This window comes from Lithobates pipiens, unplaced genomic scaffold (genome assembly GCF_037356315.1).
Source record: "Lithobates pipiens isolate NorthernLeopardFrog02 unplaced genomic scaffold, aLitPip1_a1.2 Scaffold_30, whole genome shotgun sequence".
NCBI lineage: Eukaryota > Metazoa > Chordata > Amphibia > Anura > Ranidae > Lithobates > Lithobates pipiens.
The window spans coordinates 127,880,160-127,892,751 of record NW_027507791.1 but is presented as its reverse complement, the minus strand read 5'-3'; the positions used below and the strand labels follow the sequence as shown (position 1 = coordinate 127,892,751).

General features: G+C 45.5%; 1 protein-coding gene across 2 annotated transcripts in view; it reads right to left on the bottom strand.

The window, feature by feature from the left end:
* The window catches only part of SEC23A (SEC23 homolog A, COPII component), a 256,161-nt gene that overhangs the window by 141,344 nt on the left and 102,225 nt on the right, over positions 1-12,592 (bottom strand). The window lies entirely within an intron of this gene.

Here is a 12,592-nt window from a genome sequence, read left to right as displayed (position 1 = left end):
ATTTTTATAGATTTTTGTTTTAGGCTTTATTTAGAATCTAGTATAGTAAGGCAAGAAAGGGAAGAACGGATGTAATTATATATATATATATATATATATATATATATATATATAAATAAATCTACAAATGGGCAGCATGTCTTTTACATGCTGGTTTGAAATTAAAAGCTAAAAAGCTTTGACAATGACCATGAAAAATAGCTTTTCTCCTCCTGGCAAGGAAAGGGCACCTGGGAGAACAGGCAATACATTTAAGAATGATTGCTCCACAGGGATTCAAAGTCTGTAGGTAGAAAGAAAGGGTTCTCATTTTATGCTAGGTTCACATCTGTGCGGGTGGTTCCTGCAGGGGGTCTGCACCTGTACCCACAGCCACAACCACCCACACAGAAAATCTCGCTGCTGGATGCGTGCGAGTACTATTAATTCAAATGGCATGCCACACATACTGCAAATCAGAACTGCACTGTAATTCCAGAAATTGTGCAGTGCCCTTTTCCCTGCGTTTCTGGAGGCACGGCAGGCCATTCAAATTAATGGGCTGCTGCGCCTGCGCAAGGCACAGCTCCCAGGGCCACATATGTAGGCTAAAAGTGACTCTAAAGGCTATTTAAAAAAAAAAAAAAAGAAGAGAGAGGGGTTAAATTTAGCTGCTCTGACCCACCACCAGCACTGTCCGCTTCTCCTCCGAGTGCCCCCCTTAGCAAGCTGTGTGCTCCCGAGCTGGGCTATGTTAATCCATAGATATGCACACATAGCACTGGTAAACTCCACCCCCTCTCACTCCTCACAGGAGTTTGACTGACAGCCTATGGCTCCTGCTGCTCTCAGTCTCCCGGGAATCCACAAAGTGATGTGAAAAAAAGCTGCAGTTGGGCAGAGTTGGGCAGAGTGCTGTATCAGTGGAGAACTCCGGTTTGTGTTTAGGGGCAGGAAGGCTAGGACAGGTATGGGGCCTTAAGGCCCCATTGATAAATGCGGACCGCTTGTCCGTTTTTCATTCATCCGTTGATGGATGAAAAAACGCACATCAATGCATCTGTATGGAAATACGGAAGTGAACAGATGATCATCCGTTCACATCTGCTGCCATCAAGATCCCTTTTTTGTAACGGATCAAAGCCCTTTTTCCTTCTGCTAAAAAAAAAAGATTGGAGGAAAAAACGGATGTAAAACAGACACAAGGTCTGTTTTTACATGAAAAAAAATAGCTCCAGGACTCAGGTGTTTAAGGATCCTAGCTGGAAGATGTAAAAAACAATTAGAAAACTGATGACAAACAGATTTAAATGTCTTTGAAAAACGTGACTGAACTGATGAAATGAACGATCCACATGTGTGAAAGGGGCCTTAATTGGTGTTACAGGAGACAAATGAGCGGAAGGTCCACTTTTGGGTGGAACTCCGCTTTAAGAGTATTTCACATGGCATTCCGATCAGTTCAGTTACTTTTTAAAGAAAAAAAAAAAAAAACAACATTCAGTTTACATCAGTTTTTTACATCTACCACCAATACAAAAATTTACCATTTGTACATTTACATCCGTTTTTCAACAGTTTACTTTTTTTTAACAGAACAAAAATAGGGGTTTGATCCGTTTCAAAGAACAGATGTTGACCGATGTGGATGTAAAAGGATGATTAGTTTACATCTGTTTTTCCATAGAGATGCATTGATGTTCATTCTTCATCCGTCAACGGATAGAGGAAAAATGGACGGAACATCCGTGTGAAATGGGGCCTAATGCAGAGAATGTAGTAACATGAAAAACTGAGTTGGAAACCACTTTAAGCCAGTACTGCTGGCACAGTGGATAAAGCCCTGTGGGTTGCTGTGTCAGAAATTGTCTTGAGCTTTGCTCCACGCCGCCACATCTCCACTGACCCTGGCCCATAGCAATCCCGTCCGCACTCGCTACAGACCCGAGCCAGCTCCCCACACATCTGGGGTCACTTTGGGCACAGGGTGACCAAGAAAATATATCTTGGATTACTTAAAATGGGACAGTAATATTTATCCACAATATCTCCCAGGATATATGTAGAGACTATTCTTGATTTGTTTGATTCTGAACTCAACATGTTAATTGAAAGAGCTGATCACATTGGCCTCTGTACAATGTAGGAGACGGGCCGGCTTCTAGTGGAGCTCCTGCTGTTGTGAGAATGTCCTGTGTTTAAACTTATGATAATGTATCATCTACTGTGTGAAGCTCAGTGACAACAAGTCTGACCTGTAGTGAAACCCTGATTTATCATAACAATGACCAAGCTCCTTAAAGGGATTAGTTAACCACTTGCTTACTGGGCACTTAAACACCCTTCCTGCCCAGACCAATTTTCAGCTTTCGGTGCTCTCACACTTTGAATGACAATTACTCAGTCATGCAACACTGTACCCAAATGAATTTTTTGTCCTTTTTTTCCCACAAATAGAGCTTTCTCTTGGTGGTATTTGATCACCTCTGGGGTTTTTATTTTTTGCGCTATAAATGAAAAAAGACCGAAAATTTGGGAAAAAAACGCATATTTCTTTGTTTCTGTGACAAAATTATGCAAATTATTAATTTTTCTTCATAAATTTTGGCCACAATTTATACTGCTACATATCTTTGGTAAAAATAACCCAAATTAGTGGCTATTTGGTCTTTGTGAAAGCTAGAGAGTCTACAAGCTGTGGTGCGAATCATACAAAATTTATCACATCTGATGTACTGGTGGCCGATCTTATTTCTTGCGACCCAAACAAGTCAGGAAAGTACAAATACCCCCCAAATGACCCCTTTCTGGAAAGTAGACATTCCAAGGTATTTAGTAAGAGGAATGGTGAGCTTTTTGATGTTGTCATTTTTTTCCCACAATTCTTTGCAAAATTAAGATTTTTTATTATTTATTTTTTTTTCCACAAAATTGTCATTGTAATAGGTTATTTCTCTCACGCGGCATGTGTATACCACAAATGACACCCCCAAAAAAATTCTGCTACTCCTCCTGAGTATTACAATACCACATGTGTGGGACTTTTTCACAGCCTGGCCACATAGAGAGGCCCAACATGCAGGGAGCGCCATCATGTGCTCTAGGAGCATAAATTACACATCTAACTTGTTGACTACCTATTACACTTTTGAAGGCCCTGGACCACCAGGACAATGACACGTGACACTGATGACAGATGGCACTGATACGTGGCAATGATGACATGTGGCACTGATGACAGATGGCACTGATACGTGGCACTGATGACACGTGGCACAAATACGTGGCACCAATGACAGATGGCACTAATGCGTGACACTGATGACAGATGGCACTGATAAGTGGCATTGATGACACGTGACACTGACAACAGATGGCACGTGACACTGACAGGTGGCACTGATGACAAATGGCACTGATATGTGGCACTGATGACAGATGGCATTAATATGTGGCACTGATGACAGATGGCACTATGTGGCACTGATGACAGATGGCACTGACAACAGGTGGCACTGGGGACAGATAGCACTAACAGGTGGCACTGGGGGCAGGTAGCACTGGGGAGGATGGCACTTTTTTTTTTTTACTTCCCCACTTACAGCCGCTGCAGCCGTTCATCTCTCCCCTCTCACACGCTGTCTGTGTGAGGAGGGAGAGCGGCGCTGAGAGATGATCTCATATGGGTTTTTTGGTGGCGAAACCGATACCGAAAATGAAAAATACACTAGGCCGAAAACCGAAACCGATACCTAAACAGCACCGATACCGAAAATGACTATTTTTAAAAAATATTTTTATACAGGAGGTGGTCAGAGACTGGGGACATGGTACAGGAGGTGGTCAGAGACTGGGGACATGGTTCAGGAGGTGGTCAGAGACTGGGGACATGGTTCAGGAGGTGGTCAGAGACTGGGGACATGGTTCAGGAGGTGGTCAGAGACTGGCGACATGGTACAGGAGGTGGTCAGAGACTGGCGACATGGTACAGGAGGTGGTCAGAGACTGGCGACATGGTACAGGAGGTGGTCAGAGACTGGCGACATGGTACAGGAGGTGGTCAGAGACTGGCGACATGGTACAGGAGGTGGTCAGAGACTGGCGACATGGTACAGGAGGTGGTCAGAGACTGGCGACATGGTACAGGAGGTGGTCAGAGACTGGCGACATGGTACAGGAGGTGGTCAGAGACTGGCGACATGGTACAGGAGGTGGTCAGAGACTGGCGACATGGTACTGCGGATGATCTGTCTATCTAAGTGCCCGGACAAGGGGGAGGGGCTGTGTGTGACGGCACGTGGCCGGGAACACACAGCTATTGAAATGAAAGCTGTGATGTTCCCGGCGCTGTAAACAAACAGGCGGCAGAGGCGGCTCTCCTGCCCTATGCACCCCCCATGATGGGCGTCACCAGGGGCGGGGGTGGAGCCCCGCCCCCACCAGGCCACGCCCCATTTTCGGCTCCATTATCGGCCGTTTTTCTCTTTCGGCAAATTGCCGAAAAGGGCATTTTCGGACGAAATTTCGGTGCATCACCAGTTCAGAGTAATATAAGTACGAGGTACCGTATTTATCAGCGTATAACACATACTTTTTTCCCCCTAAAATCAGGGGGAAGCCCTTAACAAGATTGACAATTTGGAAAATCACTTGCCATAACTTTAGAGTATGTGGCATTCTTGAGTCTTTTATGGATTCAACGGCAGTGGTCAAAGAACGTATCCCCCGCCCTCCTACCAGATCTTCCTTCACATAAATTGGAGTTAGATAGGGCCTTGAGTGAACCTCATGCCGATGGTCTGCCACGGGACATCATCGTGAAATAGCACTATTATTCAGTCAAGGAACAGGTGATGGCCAAAGCCAGAGAAATCATGGATCTACACCTTCGGGAACATCCCATCCAGATCTTTGTGGATATTTGCCCTACTACCAGGCAAAGACGCAGGGCCTTAAACCATTACTACAGCCTCTCATAACAAATGGAATAAAGTATCACTGGGCCTCTCCTTTCCGTCTAGCCTTCACCAACCAACATAGAAGGCATTCTTTCTCCACCTTTTATAAGGGCGTAATAGTGTTGAACAAATTAGGCCTAATTTCTGTGGATCCCGGAGCTCACTACATCCCTCGCAACCTCATACACCTCCAGGCAGATCGCCTCAAAGCCCTCTTTCACCAGTCTGGCTCTCAACCAGAAGCAAGGGCAAGCTGAAAGCTAGACCTCCTTGAAAAAGACATGCACTCCTCTGTTTCACACAGCTACATTTGTTTGTGACCATCGTCACCCTTTTTCTAATGCTGATCCATGGATGGGATCACAGTTGGATCTTCTGAATGAGCCTTTGTATAACATATCTCTAAAGGTACGGAACTCTCTGTTCTTTGGAGGCCAACTTTGTGGGGACCCCTTAACAAAAAATAGTCACTCTAACAATATCAGTGGAAAGGTTTCACCCACCATGTTGGCTCCCCGTTAACCATACTAGTAAACTAGAGGGTAAAGTGTAACGGAATTTCCTGAACATGATGTTACTTTGTGTTATGTATTTTTGAATTTGTTTTACAAGGTTTGGCAGAGGCTGGTAGTGGCAGCCATTTGTCTTGTTTGCTTTCAGACCTCCCACTCTGTGACAGGACCAAAACCAAACCAGGCACAGTGCCTTTCAACTCTGACAGTTCCAAAAGGAGTAGAGGAATTGTCCCCATTGGTTATTGTGCTTAAAGAGTTGACATTCTTACGATTGTATGTTATTCTCCAGCTCTCATTGGGTGACTCTCCTTTGGGTTGCTCTTTCTCTTTACTAATCGTGATCCGTTTTATTTCCATTTTGCTGCAATCCCATGGTTCCACACTCTGGCGGTCCTGCTGTTTCTGCCTCTCGAGGAAATGTAGCTCATGACTTCTAGGAAATCAACAAGTGTGAGCCCCTTTTTCCTTGTACACCATGGCAGCCATTAACCATAGATACCCTTTCAAATTTGTTTCCCATAATGTACATGGCCTGAACTTGCCAGTTAAACATAGGATGGCCTCCCAATACAATACATCTTTAAAGGCTGATGTGCTTTTTCTCCAAGAAATGCACTTCTCCCCGACCTTCAACCTAAAATTCTTACACCATCACTACCTAGCGAATGGACCTGGAAAGACTGGGGGGGTGGCCATTTGTTTCTCTAAGCGGGCGACCTTCTCACTAGAGAAGTTCATAGGTGATCCACATGATCACTACCTCTTGGTGGTGGGTCATCTAGAGGGCACTCTGGTAACTTTAATTTCTTACTGTGCCCCAAACACAGGTCAATTACCCTTCTCTAGGAAGCTTTTACACGATGTAACCCCAGAATTACAAGGCACTGTCCTGTCTTGTTTGGGGGGGGGGGGGGGGATTCCCAAACATGGCTGTACACTTTATACTTGATAAGATGAGATGGCTCTAATCCTCCCAAAGGCATTTCCTGAAAATCAGCTCTAAGCTGGATAAAACATTATCATGATTTATTTGACCTATGGCGGAAACATTACCCATCTAGGCAAGATTATACCTTTTTTCTCGTTTATAACACCCATTCTAGAATACTTAACCACTTTAGCCCTGGAAGGTTTTACCCCCTTAATGACCAGGCCATTTTTTCCAATACGGCACTGTGTTACTTCAACTGACAATTGTACGGTCGTGCAACGTTGTACCCAAATAAAATTGATGTCCTTTTATTCCCGCAAATAGTTTTCTTTTGGTGGTATTTTATCACCTCTGCGGTTTTTATTTTTTGCACTATAAACAAAAAAAATAGACAATTTTGAAAAGAAAACCACAAATATTGCAAAAACTTAATATAAAAAAATCTAATTTCTTCATAAAATTTAGGCCAATATGTATTCTGCTACATATTTTTGGTAAAAAAAAATAGTCTACAAACTTTGGGAATTTTTTGTTTTGTTTTTTTACTAGTAATGGTTGCGATCAGGGATTTTTACCACGACAGCGACATTGAGGTGGACAAATCGGACACCTGACACTTTTTGGGAACCAGTCACATTATTACAGTAAACAGTGCTAAAAATATGCACTGTTACTGCAATAATGACACTGGCAGGGGTTAACACCAGGAGTGATCAAAGGGTTAAGTGTGTCCCTGAGAGGCTTACTGTGTGGGGGTTGGACTCACTGAATGAACACAGAGAGCAGTGTTCCTAGAGATTGAATGATTCGTGCTTAGCAATACCTCAATATGTTTCGATATCAAACAAAATCTTAAAGAGTACTTTGCTCAGACACCTTTGGACACTTTTGTGGTAAATACCTGGGCGGCACACAAAGCGATCATCAGCGGACATTTCATTTAGATTGCATTATGGCTGATAAAAGCCTCCGATTTGCTGATCAGCCAAAAAGAGCGTGAGCTGTCCAACCTGCTTACCCAGCATAAAGACAATCCTGACCTAGACCTGAGGGCTACGATTGATTCGGTTAGACTAAATTGAAACTTTGTCTAATGACTAGGCCAGAAAAAAGCCTTTGATGGACGCAGGAACATTTTTATACCTAGGCAGACAAAGAGGGAACATTGTTAACTCACAAATTGGCACCCAGAACCCGTCGCATGACCACCCCAAAAATCAGACAGCCCAATGGATCCATCACACAAAACCCACAAAAGATATTGGACCTTTTTCATTCTTACTTAACCTCCTTATATAAAAAGCCAAGACCCTGAAACCAGGTGCTATAGATGACTTCATAAAAGATATGCCTCTATCGTCCCTTTCTGTCTTCCATAGAGAGGTAATGGATGGGGCTATCACTATGGAGGAATTATTGACCGCAATTCAACAAGTTCATGCATCTAAGACCCCGGGTCCAGATGGTTTCTCCGCCTCTTATTAAAATAAATTTTCTCATGTATTAGCGCCCTGCGGGATGGGTCTCACCTGGATGGAGACCTAAATAGAGCCCACATCTGTCTAATACAGAAGCCTGATAAAGATCACAGTGAGGTGAAAAATTACCGCCCATATCGCTCATTAATGTAGATTTTAAATTATTAACAAAAATGTACACTAATAGACTTAATACCTTTCTGACAAAATACGTCCATGTCGTTCAAGTGGGCTCTGTCCCAGGGTGACAGGTAGCAGACCAGATCCGTAGGGCCATGAAAATTATATTCTTACTTCACTCTAATTGGGATGGCTTAGGACCCAGACGGGGAATGTTATTATCCCTAGACCTTCACAAGGCCTTTGATTCCCTCTATTGGCCTTTCCTAGTCAACATTTTGAGGCAATTAAACTTTAAGCCCAAATTCCTCTCACTACTAAAGGTGCTGTATTCCCCTCCCTCGGCTAAAATTGTAGCCTTTGGTCGCAAGTTGGACCTATTGCAAATTAGGACAGGAACCAGACAGGGCTGTCCCCTTTCACCTCTACTATTCGTAGTCACTATAGAAACACTGGCTGTTGCCATCAGGATCAATGATAATATAAACAGTGTCTTGAATGGAGGCATAGATCATAAATACGCATTTATTTGAGTATGGTCTCTTATTTATCACAGACCCTGTCATGATCCTACCTAATCTGGTTTCACTTCTATCTAAATTTTGGGCAATATCCGACCTGACGGTCAACCAATCTAAATCAGAGGTGATGGTCCTTAATCTTCCTGCCTCAACCATGATTTTTATACGTGCTTCTTTTCCGTTTTGGTGGTGTACACAGGCCCTCCCCTACTTAGGAGTAAAACTCACCCAGGATGTTTCTTCCCTATATAAGGCTAACTATGTCCCTATCCTCTCTTCTACGGCAAAAGACCTGAACCATACTCTTTCTTGGATGGGCAGAATGGGTGCAATTAAAATGATGATGACGTCCAAGAACTCTTTACGATTTTAGGTCCCTGCCAATATCGGTTCCCACAAAATTTTTCAAAAAACTCCAATCTTTAATTTTCAAATGCATCTGGAGACAGGGAGGTGTGGCTGGATCTTCCTTGTATGTCTCAAAATGCAGTAGTTCCCTCTTTTTGAATTACTATAGAGCGGCCCAGCTGGTGCAATTCTATCAAATTCTTTCTACAACTTACCAGCCTGACTGGGTACAACTGGAGGCACAAGCATGTTCCACACTTCCCACTGACCTTCTACTGGGATTACCCCCTAGGAAGTGTAAAGCCATTCTGAGCGCCTCTCTTTCCCACTCTTGGGTCTCTGGGACAGAGCGTGCAAAAATAGGATTTTTGTACTCACCGTAAAATCCTTTTCTCTGAAGTTCACTGACACAATTCCATTAATCTTGACCATAGGGTTGTTACGCCACCTTCAGGAGAGGACTAGGCAAACAGGTTATATATGTGAAATAACAGAACTTTACAGCTCTACCCAGGGGACGGTCCCTCCAGTAACATCCCCTTAGCCTGCCTCCTTTAGCTCAGTACATCAACAAGCAGTATAATGTAAACCAATAGGAGGGGAGGGTGCTGTGTCAGTCAGTGAACTTCAGAGAAAATAATTTTACGGTGAGTACAAAAATCCTATTTTCTCTTTCTTTCACTGCCTGACACAGCTCCATTAACCTTGACCACAGGGAAGTCCCCAAGCAGTGTCATAACGAGGGGTGGGAACAGCATAAAAAAAAAAAAAAAAAAAAACTTCACCCACAACCAGAAGTGCTCCCTAATAAGGGAGTCACCACCTTATCTAGCCGCATTCGAACTTGCGGTCAACAATGCAACAGTGTATTATACTCAAAAGTATCTGTATTCTCTTTAAACAGAGTGCAGAATTGCAACATTACACGACCGCCTGCAAAACTTTGCCAAAACAGGCATCAGACGATGCGCTTACATCCACTTTGTAGACTTTGGTAAATGTATGAACGGACGACCAAGTCGCCATCTCACACACTTGAGCAACTGATGCTTGATGTCGGAAGCCCAAGAGTTTCCAATTGCCCTGGCGGAATGGGCCGTGACAGGAAAGGGGGGCCCCTGCCCCTTCAAGGTGTAGGACTGTACCACAATCTGTCTGATCCACCTAGAAATGGGGGCCGACAAGACTGCCATACCTTTCTTCGGACCAGCTACTGAAAAGAACAGAGAGCCCGACTTCCAAAAGGGAGCCGTGGCAGACAAATACACGCTTAGAGCCCTGATCATGTCCAGGGAAAAAAGGCCCACCTCTTTAGGATGTGTCGGTTTAGAACACAGCGATAGTAACACAATGTCTTCATTGATGTGAAACGCCGAAACCACCTTCGGCAGAAAAGAAAGTTATCCTTATGGATAACCAGGTAGGGCGACTTGCAAGACAAGGCCGCCAGTTATGAAACCCTCCTGACCGAAGCAATGGCCACTAGGAAGACCACTTTCTGAGAAAGAGTCAACAAAGGAATTTTCTGGATGTTCTCCCTTGGCGGTTTCTGAAGCGCTGACAGCACCAGGTTCAGATCTCAGGGGAGTAAAGGTGAACGCACCAGAGGGACTACTTCCCGGACCCCTTGAATAAAAGTGCTCACTAGAGAGTGAGACGCCCGGGGTTGTTGGACAAAAACTGATACTTGTCCCTCCCTCAATGGTGCTTAAAACCAATTTCTGGTCTACTCTTCGCTGTAGAAACAGCAGGATCCTGGAAATGGAATAGGTGCGCGGACGCTATCCTTTCTCTTCACACATGGAGGCCTTCCAGGTACGATGGTATATCTTCCGAGAAGAAGATTTCTGCACTCCCAACATAGTTGAAATCACAGAGTCTGATAGGCTCCGGTTCCTTAGCACCTGGCTCCTCAACAGCCATGTCGTCAAAACCAACGATGGTAAAGTAGGATGGAGAATCGTTCCTTGACACAGAATGTCCTCTCGCAACGGTAATCGACAGGGAGCATCTGCAACCAGGTGTACTAGGTCAGCGTGCCAGGGACACCGAGGCCAATTGGGACAATCAGTATTACTGGAATCCCCTCAGCCTCCACTCTGCGGAGCAGACGTGGTAGTAGCTTTAGCGGAGGAATGGCGTAGATCAGTCTGTACTGATCCCATGGAGCCACCAGCTCGACTGACGTGTCTGCCCAAGGATCTCTTGTCCTGGATATGAATCTCAGCACGTTGCAATTAAGACGGGAGGCCAGAAGATCCACGTATGGTGTGCCCCACCGCAGGCACAATAGCACCTCCGGATGCAACGCCCATTCTGCTGGGTCCAGCATCTGGCGACTTAGGCCGCCTGCCAGTTTTCCACTCCCGGGATGTAAATGGCCGACAAGGCCAGTATATGTCGCTCTGTCCACTGAAGGATGTGAGCGACCTCCCGTGCTGCAGCCGAGCTTCTTGTTCCTCCTTGATGGTTGACATATGCCACCTCCGTGGCGTTGTCTGACTGGATCCTGATCAGACGCCCTCGCAGTCTTATCAACCATGTGGAGAGGCATAGCCTGAGCGCTCGGAGTTCGAGCACATTGATCAGCAACTTGGATTCCTCCCCCGACCAGAGGCCCTGGGTCGACTGTACTCTCAGTACTCCACCCCAGCCAGTCAGGCTGGCATCTGTTGTGGTCACAGTCCAATGTAGAGGTAGGAACGACTTCCGGACCGAAGTGTCGGGGACCTCAGCCACCAGAGCAGGGAGTCCCTGACTGACTGGCTCACTAGAATCTGCCGATCCAGGGATAACGGAGATTTGCCCATTTTGTCAATATCTCCTTCCGCAAGACTCTGGTGTGAAACTGGGCGTACGGTACTGCCTCGAAGGAGGCCACCATGAGGCCCAGAACTCGCATATAGGTATGTGCAGGTACGTATCATGGAAGTCCAAAGACGCCAGGGAGCCCCCTTGCTGGAGTGCAGCGACTACTGAGCGAACTGATTCCATTCGGAACCTCTGTACTTTAACAAAGCAATTGAGGCTTTTAGGTCCAAGATTGGATGTACCCCCTTCCTTTTTTGGGGACTACAAACAGATTGGAGTAGAATCCCTGGAACCTTTCCAAGCTCGGAACAGGCACTATCACCCTGCAGCTTAGCAGGTCCCATACTGCCCCCAATGGGGCCTCCCAGCGAGCCGGGAGTAAGGGTATGCTGGAGTGGAAGAATCTATTTGGTGGCCAAGAGAGGAACTCTATCTTGTAGCCAGAGGAAATCAGTTTGCAGACCCATTGGTCGGATAGCCGAGAGGCCCACCGGGCTGCAAACTCCCGAAGGTGACCTCCCAACCGTATGACGGGCGGGGACAAACCTTCATGCAGTAGCACTTTTGTTCGCGGGCTTGTTAGGCTTGCGGTTCCGGGGACACTTTTGTCCCTCAGAGGTTGTCCTGTCTGACTGGGAGCGTTTGGCCTAAGTCCCGGATGGACGAAAAACCTCTTTTGAACAGAAATGAGGGCCCTTGCCTACGGCGTGGCTCCTTAGTCTTCCTGGCCTGTGGGGGCAAGGTACTCTTCCCACCTGTGACATTCTTAAAAATGTCATCTAATGATGCCCCAAAGAGCTGTTCACCAAGGAAGGGTAGATCCGTCAAGGCCTTCTTAGATGCCCGGTCTGCAGACCAGAATTTCAGCCAAATCAGATGCCTCAGCACCACTGCTGACACTGAAGACCTGGATAGCAGAGGAAGCGTATCC